We start from the raw sequence: 12,123 nt of genomic DNA, 5'->3' as shown, positions 1-12,123 counted from the left end.
GATCACCAAAACATACATCAAGTGAATCACGTGGTATCCCATTGTCACCACAGATACGCACGGCAAGACATACATCAAGTGTTCTCAAATCTTTAAAGACTCAATCCGATAAGATAACTTCAAAGGGGAAACTCAATTCATTACAAGAAAGTAGAGGGGGAGAAAACATCATAGGATCCAACTATAGTAGCAAAGCTCGCGATACATCAAGATCGTATCACCTCAAGAACACGGGAGAGAGAGATCAAACACATAGCTACTGGTACATACCCTCGGCCCCGAGGGAGAACTACTCCCTCCTCGTCATGGAGAGCACCGGGATGATGAAGATGGCCACCGGAGAAGGATTCCCCCCTCCGGCAGGGTGCTGGAACGGGTCTAGATTGGTTTTCGGTGGCTACGGAGGCTTCTGGCGGCGGAACTGCCGATCTATTGTCTGTTCTGGAAGTTTTAGGGTACGTGAGTATATATGGGTGTAGGAAGTACGTCGGTGGAGCTTCGGGGGGCCCACGAGGCAGGGGGCGCGCCCTAGGGGGGGAGCCCCCCACCCTCGTGAGCACCTCCCTTGGCTCCTGACGTGGGGTCCAAGTCCATCCAGTAGCTTTCCTTCCAAAAATAACTTCTCCAGTTGATTTCGTTCTGTTTCGACTCTGTTTGATATTCCTTTTCTTCGAAACACTGAAATAGGCAAAAAACAGCAATTCTGGACTAGGCCTCTGGTTAATAGGCTAGTCCCAAAAATAATATAAAAGTGGATAATAAAGCCCAATATTGCCCAAAACAGTAGATGACATAGCATGGAGCAATCAAAAATTATAGATACGTTGGAGACGTATCATTAGCACAATTTACATAAATAGAATTTATTATAAAAACATTGCAATCATGCTTTTTATTCAAAGATCTATCATGAATCGCTTCATAAAGTAATTCATCACACTTTTCAGATTCACGAATTTCAAGCAAAACCTCATAAAGATAATCTAGTGCACAAAACTCACTAGCAATTGGTTCATCATAATTGGATCTCTTAAAAAGATTAGCAAGCGGATGAGGATCCATAGATCTTAGGTTCTCTGTTTAGCAATAAATAAACAACTAATCCAACCAAACAAGCAAACGAGCCAAGTAAGACATCAAAGCAAATGGAGAGACGAACAGAAGAAGGGCGAATAAAACGGCAAGGGTGAAGTGGGGGAGAGGAAAAAGAGAGGCAAATGACAAATAATGTAATGCAAGGGATAAGAGTTTGTGATGGGTACTTGGTATATTTTGACTTGTTAATGGCGCCAGAAATGACTCGTTATGGGAGTCAAATCTTGACTTGACTTGGCGCGAATCTCCCCGGCAACGGCGCCGGAAATCCTTCTTGCTACCTCTTGAGCACTGCGTTGTTTTTTCCTTGAAGAGGAAAGGGTGATGCAGTAAAGCAGCGTAAGTATTTCCCTCAGTTTTTGAGAAGCAAGGTATCAATCCAGTAGAAGATCACGCTCAAGTCCTACGCACCTACACAAACAAATAAGAACCTCGCAACCAACGCGATAAAGGGGTTGTTGAGCCCTTCTCGGTCACTTATGAGAGTGAGATCTGATAGGTATGATAAGATAATATTTTTGGTATTTTTATGATAAAGAGAAATAAAGATGCAAAGTAAAATAAACGGCAAAGGAAATAACTAAGTATTGGAAGATTAATATGATGGAAGATAGACCCCGGGGCCATAGGTTTCACTAGTGGCTTCTCTCAAGAGCGTAAGTATTACAGTGGGTAAATGAATTACTGTCGAGCAATTGATAGAATTGAGCATAGTTATAAGAATGTCTAGGTATGATCATGTATATAGGCATCACGTCCGAGACAAGTTGACCGACTCCTGCCTGCATCTACTACTATTACTCCACACATCGACCGCTATCCAGCATGCATCTAGAGTATTAAGTTCAAGAGAACAGAGTAATGCTTTAAGGAAGATGGCATGATGTAGAGGGATAAACTCATGCAATATGATATAAACCCCATCTTTTTATCCTCGATGGCAACAATACAATACGTATCGGTTCCCTTTCTGTCACTGGGATCGAACACCGCACGATTGAACCCAAAGCTAAGCACTTCTCCCAATGCAAGAATGATCAATCTAGTAGGCCAAACCAAATTGATAATTCGAAGAGACTTGCAAAGATAAACCAATCATACATAAAATAATTTAGAGGAGAATCAAATATTGTTCATAGATAATCTGGATCGTAAACCCACAATTCATCGGATCTCGACAAACACACCGCAAAAGAAGATTACATCGAATAGATCTCCAAGAAAATCGAGGAGAACTTTGTATTGAGATCCAAAGAGAGAGAAGAAGCCATGTAGCTAATAACTATGGACCCGTAGGTCTGAAGTAAACTACTCACACATCACCGGAGAGGCCATGGAGTTGATGTAGAGGCCCTCCGTGATCAATGCCCCCTCCGGTGGAGCTCCGGAAAAGGCCCTGAGATGGGATCTCTCGAGTACAAAAGGTTGCGGCGGTGGAATTAGGTTTTCGTGGTGCTCCTGGATGTTTGGGGGGTACGTGGATATATATAGGAGGAAGAAGTACGTCGGTGGAGCAACGGAGGGCCCACGAGGGTGGAGGGCGCGCCCAGGGGGGTAGGCGCGTCCCCTGCCTCGGGCCTTCCTCCCTTGTTTCTTGACGGTCACTCCAAGTCTCCTGGATCACGTTTGTTGAGAAAATCACGTCCCCAAAGGTTTCATTCCGTTTGGACTCCATTTGATATTCCTTTTCTTCAAAAGCCTAAAATAAGCAAAAAAAAACAACAATTTGGGCCGGGCCTCCGGTTAGTAGGTTAGTCCCAAAAATGATATAAAAGTGAAAAATAAAGCCCATTAATATTCAAAATAGATAATATAATAGCATAGAGCAATCAAAAATTATAGATACGTTGGAGACGTATCAAGGTTCATCGCATTGGAGGAAACTCGGCGGAGCTGTGGTCGATCCGATCCGCATAGCCTCCCCCAACCTCCTGATGATGCTCCTCCAGGGCACCTCCTTCTTAGTAGTGTTCTGGGCCTATACCTGCTAAGCGACCCCTCCATCGGATATGGAACGCTGATGTTGTATCCCCATTCCCCACTAGCTTACGTTACCGATCTCGATGTCATGACCCCCACGCTCATCACGATGTTAAGGAGAAGAAGGGGAAGATGTCAGGGGTAGGAGTAGAAGGTTGCGTGTGGGAGGAGAGGAAGAGGAAACAAGAGGGAGGCATCGTAATCAGTGGGCTTTGATGGCTTCATGGCAGACAACTTCCAGGAACCTTCCTTTTCCCTCTCATCCAACGTATGGCAAATGGTCCAATCAAAATGACCAAGACGAGAGGAAGGAACGAGTAGAACTGTGCATGTTTTTACCCTTTATCGCTAAATTGTTGGTGATGACGTGGCATAGCCCTAGGGCGCTCAAGAAGTCGCAGTTAATGGGTTTAATGCGGTGCTTTGGTGGGCCCTTCTAGGTGGTGCGATTTTGTGATATCTATTAATCAACCTAGCGAACCCACACATATGTGGGAAATTTTCTTGCGCTGGTGACCCCATGTACTAATATTGGTGAGGTTGCACAGAGCTGATGTGTTTTTGTAGGCCGGTTGTTGTTGATTTTGATTTGATGATTTGACAAGTCATTAATCTAGACCAAATCTAAATCAAACACCTTGACCCATTGGGAGAGCTCTAAAGTTAGAGAGTATAATGAATTTTAAAAAAATAGTGACAACAGACTTACATGCATCGCAGTGTTGGGCATGTGCTTACGGAAGTCAGAGATAGTACTCTTTAGTGAGAAGAGCAAACATTTCCCAAGGATTGATCATGCCGATTACACCCTTCGATTCCTCACCAACTCGGTGAAAGTCAAATGCGCGATTGGAAAAGAAACAATCCCGCCGTTGGCAAATCAGACGTTTGCAATGGTCTTCACACTTCACACGCAAAAGAAAAAAAAAATGTTCTTCACACTTAAATTTCACCAAACTGGCAGGCAAGACGAACCGTGTGAAACGAAGCGGGTTTGCGCGGAGGAAACACCCCGTCAACCGTCGAACGCCGCCCCGCCAACTGAAACCTGGGGCGAACCTCCCGTCCCCACTGGTCAGCGTGAGGGGTGCGCCCGGCCGGGATGCGAAGCGGGCGAGGGCTCCCCCAATCAACGGGCAGTGTGCCCACTCGTCAGTTAGCCTTCCGTTGGGCGCTGGCTATATAGAAGGCGCCTCCCCCTCAGGCCGCTACGGTGGCCTCCCTCCTCCCGCCCGCCCTAAAACCCACGCCGCGAGCCGCCGAGACGCCCGACATGTTCGGCGGCGGCGGGCCTCGCGGCAACGGCGGCAGCGGCAGCGGCAACGGCAACCCTGGAATGGCTGCTCGCGGAAGAGGTGAGGTGTTTACCCGTACGCGTCGTCCTTGCTGTTACCTTTTTCTCAGTTGTCCGTTCGTCTCCTCCGCAAAAGATGTTGCGGCCGGGTTCGTGTTCCCCTGTTCCTCGTCTCCCGGGGATCGCCGGATGTGGGTCGATTTGGCTGGTGGGGCGGGCGGATTGTTCCGATAGGGGTCTAGGTTTCGCTCGATCGCGGTGAGCACTGAGGAGGAGGGGAGGGGCTCGGTAATGCTGATTCGTGTAGGTGCGGAATTGTTGGATGTTTCGTTTGGGCGTTTGGTTCATCTGGCTGGGAGTTTTATGCAGATTAACCGGTTTCTCTCTGCTTGCCGATTAGGGGGTTTTCAGCGATGATATCTAGCCAGTTATTGCCATTGCTGGTATGCAATTCAACGCCGCCAGTCTGTGCCTCCTCCGTCGTCTACTCCGGTGACTAGGGGGGGTGGGTGGGTTTGGCTCCCGCTGTAGATAGGGTAGGCTTTGTGTGTAGGGCGGCGCTGCTTCTGACGGTGACGGCAGCGATGCATCCAAGAATGATGCCTGACTCAAGTCTTGTCTTGCCGGCGTTGATGAGCCGTGGGCTCAGTCTCCATCAACTCTTCGGGCCTGAGGGTTTAGGTCTTCGGCCGGTGGCTGTTGTCGCTGACATTGTTACCGGTGAGCGACCGTGGATAACAGTTTTAGATCTGGGCTTGAGGCTTGATGGCGGCAGATCTGGGGCTTGAGGATTGATGGTGGCGGATCTGGCGCTTGAGGATTGATGGCGGCAGATCTGGCGAGGATTGATGGCGGCAGATCTGGCGCTTGAGGATTGATGGCGGTGGATCTGGCGATTGACCATGATGATGTTGATGGCTGACGGCGGCCATGAGACTCATGGAGGGTGGGGATGATCCCCGGTCGACACACCACATCGACAAAGCCCTTGCCGAAGGCTGGCTTCGTCATCCAGTCACAACGATCTTCTGGGCTATTGCTTTCCTACGAGTCCGGCGCCGGTTAGCGGCAGCAATGGCAGTTTCAGGATTACCTAGGACTCCTTTGTACTTCTTTTTTTCCTCGGGAGGTTTTTCTGAAAAGTTTGGTGGACACGTGTTGTCTCTTGAACCTTCTAGTCGGTTCAGCATGCGTGTTGCGGTTACACTAAAAAAGGTAAGTGTAAATAACCGTTTCCTACGAGTGCGGCGACGGTTAGCAGCTGCAATGACAGTTGCAAGATTACCTAAGGAATATTTTTTACCTTCCTTTTCTTGGAGAGGTTTTTCTGCAAAGTTATATGGGCATGTTGTCTCTTAAGCCTTCTGGTCGGTTCTGAGTTCGTGTTGCGGTTACCCCCCAAAAAGATTATGTGTAAATAATCGCCTGATCCTGGTACAGTGGTACTGCCTTGTTTTGGACTTTGATTCTGTTTTTGCCTCATGTCGGGCAAAAACCTGCCCTGTCTTTTCTTTCGCCCCTCAATTGATTTGGAAATCTTAAAATATTTGATGCATTTACTGGTAAAATCATTGAATATTAATAGACAATCTGTGAAGCCCCTCTAGAGAAGAGCCACCACATGCAATTTGTGTTGTACTGGTTATCAGGTCTCAAACAAAAAGGAGTGCCGCATAATCTTCTCTTTTTCTGTAAATTAAGCTATGCATATTAATTTGGTTTCTTGAAAATTAACGACGTAGGCCTTCTCTTTCTAAGTTTAGTGTGTGAGCAAAGTTTTATTTTCTTGAAAAGTTTGACCAAGACCAGTTAGAGTCTTTTTCCGGCGTAGACCTATCAATATTGGGGTTAGTATAAGGGTGATAGTTGACTCTCTTCCTTACCACAAGAAATCATCTTTTAGTTAAGAAATTACATCGATAGCACCACTGTATGTGCCATATATGGTACACTATTACATTGGCTTTGCTCAGCTCAACTCAAAGAAAAGATTCTTCGCATACCACATCATTAATTTATCAAGTATACAATATTTATATTTGTTGCGATTAATATACCTGTTGGCATTTGTACCTTATTTGGCATTTTTACTTTATATGTTACTGAGCGAAAACAAAAACTGTGTTATTGACACATCTGGAAGCTAAATGGAAACCGGAAGGTATTTATTAGCAATGAGATTGGGTGATACAATTATATATTTTCTTATAAAATTATTAATTAAAATAAGTATGTTTTTGCAGCAAACTAGGCAAAATACAGATAAGAGTCTGTTGTCTTAAATTTCGCAAAAACCATGGTGTCAGTGCTTGTTTTAGTAGTCATGGTCTCAGTTGATATTTAGCTTTGTTTTGGCACGCGTCAATATAAAATTAATCCACAAATGAGCACAAGAATATGGTTGTTGTTCAGTTACCACTCCATCGAATGTTTACAGCATTTTCTACATGCAAGTCCAGAGATCAATTCCTGTACCAGGATCCTATAGTAAAACTTTGATTACACTTATGTTTTCCACACTTTTTGAATTGTTGTTCGGAAAAATATGTATAGATTGTTCTGTCTAATAATGCTTGCATAATCATGTCCTGCATCCAGGGGAGATTTGGAAGAAATCAGGCCAAGCAGCTGGGAGGGGACAATGGCCACCATCAGGCTCCTCCTCAAATGCTTCACATACTGCAGCATGGCAAGCTTGCAATGGCAGTGGAGGATCTTCACTTCCTTTGAGGAACTATGGAACGCAACCTTCTGATCGTAGGCCTGCTGCCGTAGACAATCGCGGGCCATCATCACAAACATATCCGAGAGAAAATCCAGTTGTGTGGCCAGCTCTGGCAAATGGTTCGCAGTTGTCATCCAGGTCTCATCCATATGGCCCTGAAAGCAATAAGGACAATGTTCCTTCATCTAGTTTTGACCCCGAGGACAGCTCTGAAGTTGAGGATTTGTCAGATGATGACATTGATGATGATATGAGCGAGGAGGATGATTCTGATGAAAGTGAAAAAAGTTTTGAGACTCAAAAAAAGAATAAATGGTTCAAGAAATTCTTTGAAGTCATCGATACTTTAAATGAGGAGCAAATACATGATCAGACTAGGCCATGGCATTGTCCGGCATGCCAAAATGGACCTGGGGCAATTGACTGGTTCAATGGGCTACAATCTTTAGTGAGACATGCTAGAACGAAGGGCTCTAGAAGAGTTAAGCTCCACAGAGAATTTGCCACATTGCTAGAACATGAGTTAGGAACTACACTGCTACCACCTGGTGAGCAATTTGGGAAATGGAAAGGATTACGAGGAAGCACTGATCGCGAGATTGTATGGCCACCAATGGTTATTGTCATGAACACTTTACTGGAACAAGATAATGATGACAAGGTGATGTATTTTCTTCCTTCTGGTCATGAACCTCTTCCACATCAAATACAAATATGTGTTTCTACTGTGTTGATATGGTAAGAGTTGGTGAATCCGTTGCACTTTCATGTATGTGCCTTATGGTACACTATTACATTGGCTTTGCTAAGCTCGACTCGTAGAAAAGATTCTTTGCATACCACATCATTAATTTATCAAGTATACAAATTTACATATTCATTTATTTATATTTGTTGCGATTAATGTACTTGTTGGCATTTGTACCATATTTGGCATTTTCACTTTATATGCCACTGAGCAAAAACAGAAACTGTGTTATTGACACATCCAGAAGCTAAATGGAAACTGGAAGGTACTTATTAGCCTCATATGTGCTATCCTAATTTAGCAATGAGATTGGGTGATACAATTATATATTTTCTTATAAAATTATAAAATTAAAATAAGTATGTTTCTGCACTAAAATAGGCAAAATACAGATATGGGTCTATCGTCTTAAATTTTGCAAAAACCATGGTGTCAATGCTTTGTTTTAGTAGTCATGGTCTCAGTTTGCATTTAGCTTTTTTTTGGCACACGTCGATATAAAATTAATCCACAAATGAGCACAAGAATATGGTTGTTGTTCAATTACCACTCCATCGAATATTTACATCATTTTCTACATGCAAGTCCAGAGACCAATTCCTGTACCAGGTTCCTATAGTAAAACTTTGATTACAATTATGTTTTCCACACTTTTTTAATTGTTGTCCCAAAAAATATGTTGGTTGCACTTTAATAGAACATCTCTTTAATAATCTTTCAATGATCAGCGATGATGATTATTGTATTCTGACATTACTGTACTTTGATGCTCTCTAGTGGTTAGGCATGGGCAATGAAGAGCTTCTCGATTATTTCCATGAATATGATGCAATCAAAGCACGACATGCCTACGGTCCAGGTGGGCACCGTGGCATGAGTGTGTTAATATTTGAAAGCTCTGCCGTGGGTTATATGGATGCTGAACGTCTGCATAAGCACTTCGTCGGTGAAAGAACAGACAGGGAAGCATGGCAAGCTCCGTCTAAGCGTCGGTTCTTACCTGGTGGGAAAAGACTGTTATATGGTTTCTTAGCCAACAAAGAGGATATGGAGATTTTCAATAAGCACCACCCGGGTATACTGTTTAACTTATTTTCATGCATTTAATGCTTTTGCTTCCATATGATTGCTCAGTTATATGGTAAATACCTGTTTGATGCTGAAATTTTGTAGCCTTAAATTCTCTGCCACCAATGATAATTGCTGCAGATGCAACATGATACACCTGTCAAGCTGCATATTTCTCTGTTCTTTCCTGCATTGACATCTTAACTTTTTTAAGGAACTTGACATTGATATTTATGTTTCGCAATTGACAATACCTGGACCTCATTCGAACTTCAGAACGTGTATTTGAAGCAGAATACACCCGATCTGTTAAGTTTTCCGATGTATTTGATTACTAACTTTTGGGGCTTGGTAGCATTTGCATTATGATCATGTGATTGTTCAGATGGCATGTTTTCTTCATTATATTAGTAGTAGAAGCCAATATGCAATGGGTAGCTTGGGATAATTCGGAGAAGATGAGGGATAGAGATCCCTGCCCCTCTTTGTTCACCTATGTATTTGCAGTTTTTTCTCTGATCATGCCATCCTTTGTTGTTTGTTCATATAATATGCATAGATTCTGCATCCATGTGGCAATTCATAGTTCATCTGTATCATTTTTGTGTGTATACTATATATGGATACCTGCTCTGATGGCCAGGACTTGGTTCACATTATATTAGTAAAAGCTATTACTCCTAGTAACAAGAAGCCAATTACATCCGTAAGAAGAAACAAAGGCAGCTTTATTCGGTTTGCTATGAAGACGTTGCCTGCAAGTTCAATACACACTGAAGCACTGTAAAAAAATGTATCATCCACACAATCTGTTACGCATCTACTGAATATGACCTGCAAGTTCTGTTTATTATGAAGACGTGGCCTACAAGTTCAATACACACTGAAGCACTGTAAAAAAATGCATCACCCACACAATCTACTATGCGTCTACTGAACATGACCTGCAAGTTCTGTTTATTATGAAGACGCGGCCTGCAAGTTCAATACACACTGAAGCACTGTAAAAAAATGTATCACCCACACAATCTGTTATGCATCTACTGAATATGACCTTCAATACTATATGATGCTCTTAGCAGATACTCCCTCTGTAAACTAATATAAGAGCATTTAGATCACTACTTTAGTGATCTATAAATGCTCTTATGTTTCTTCACGGAGGGAGTACATTTCCTATTGTACTATACTTTTAACATAAGTGCTTTATTATGTTTTCAGGAAAAAGTTGCCTGAAATACGATATGAGATCTTATAATGAAATGGTAGTGGTAGGTATGAAACAAATGAGTCTAGACAATCAGTGACTGAATCATATGAAGAACAGGGTGGTGAAGACAGAGAAACACTCTAAAGTTGTAGAAGAATCGCTTGGTGTCATCACTCAGAAATGTCGGGAGACTAGTGAAGAGAATAAGGTGCTCATGCGTCGGATTAAAGAGAAGCACTTGGAGCATGAGGAAGAGGTAATGGTTTCTCAACAGTTACACCAGTATATATGACTGAGTGCAGATTTTCTTATCTCTACTGGGGTATACAACAGTATTAATTAATTTAAAGTTTGCATTATTTATGTCTCGGCACTATGCAGCATTATACTGTTCGTGTTAAAGCAATCCATATTTAGGTAGAACTAATACATGTGTATGCATGTCAGCCATTGAGAATGTATTAGTGGTTGAGTGATAGTCACATCTAAGCAATATTGACCTTGTTCTGAATTTGACTTTATTAAGGTGTCAAATGTGGATGCGCCGCAATGAAGGTGATGAAAACATGCAAATCTCAAAACACGAAATTATGGATATAGCTAACATGTTTCTCATATATATAATTTTGTGAACCTGCATATGAACATTAAGCATACATTTATTTCCGAACTCTATGCATGCCAATGACTTAAAATAAGATGGGCATGCCCAACATTAGACTGAAACTTCCTGGTGGTTCCTATTTTTTTTCTGTGCAATACATATTTTTTTTCCAATTTGTCTTCCTGATGGTTCCTATTTTTCTTTTCCTTGTTATGATTTCATTGCCTTGTTCACCTTGTTTCCTACACTTTGTAGATGTCTTCCCAGGAGAAATTTTTCGATGACCAGATAGAAAACCTTTACAAGGCCATGGAGGAGAAAGAAAGTGAATATGAGAAGGGACTGCAGGAGGAGCGTGCAAAGGCTAGACAGTATGATGTGGATTCTGGGACTACTGAAAATTGCAGGCTAAGGTGCGTAACTGGTACTTGACTGGATGATTCTATTTTGTCGGTCCGCGTCACAAAATATGAGTCCGTGCTCTTAGGGCATCTACAATGGAGGCGCTTAGAGCAGGCGCTAAGAAATAAAATCCTAGCCAATCTGGCAACCACCTGTTTCAATCCCAGCATCGGTCGGCATCAGGCTGGCATCGCTGCCATAAGAGGAGTCGGGCGCCTAGGCCAATTTGTTGTGCACTGTTGATTTTTTTTAATAATCCAAGCGTCTATTTAAGCGGCTGCGCGTTGGAAGCTCAAGCTTTTGCGATAGGTGCTTAATGAGATCCCACTCTTTTCCCTCTTTAAGCGCCTGGTTAAGAGGCTGTGCATTGTAGATGCCCTTAGGATGTTATGATATTTTTTATGGAACACTCATATTCCATCTTTGACACGGCGAGATGGATCAATCTTTTTTCTAGGATGTAATCTTCAAATGTGTGTTTGGGGACAGAATTCTCCTGATCAGCATGCCATGTATTCTTGGCTTCTCGTACCCATCTCAAAATAGCGAAACGCTATCTTTTTTAATCCATCTCACCCTCTGCAGGAAGGAGGAAGTGCAGCATTTCATAGATTGCCAGGCTAAGGGCGTGGAGGAGTTTATGTCTAAAAGGGACGAACTGATAAAGGCACACGAGAAGAAGAAGGTGCAGCTCAAGAGAGAGTATATGGAGAAGGAGGTGGAGCTCGAGAAGGAGCTCGATGCCGCTCTCACGTTTCTGATGGAGAAGCACGAGCCAGACACCTTCAAGGCTTCTAGCTCCAGCTCGTGAAGATCGCCATACAATTTACGCTCAGAGCAATTTAAGCCCGACTAGGAGACCTGGACCTATGTGGGTGTCTTATGGCCAATATCATGAAACTTAAACATGCTGGAATGTCAAGGTCTGTAGCATGTGCTACCAACATGTAATGACTGCGTCGAAACCTTAAATGTGTATGGATTATGTTGTCACCTT

The 12,123-nt window shown here is 43.1% G+C and overlaps 1 pseudogene; it reads left to right on the top strand.

The window, feature by feature from the left end:
* The first annotated feature begins 4,235 nt into the window (after positions 1-4,235).
* LOC123062678 (protein SUPPRESSOR OF GENE SILENCING 3 homolog) lies at positions 4,236-12,123 on the top strand (annotated as a pseudogene).

The sequence above is a fragment of the Triticum aestivum genome, chromosome 3A (assembly GCF_018294505.1).
Source record: "Triticum aestivum cultivar Chinese Spring chromosome 3A, IWGSC CS RefSeq v2.1, whole genome shotgun sequence".
Taxonomy (NCBI): Eukaryota; Viridiplantae; Streptophyta; class Magnoliopsida; order Poales; family Poaceae; genus Triticum; species Triticum aestivum.
This window is presented reverse-complemented; position numbering and strand designations above follow the sequence as displayed.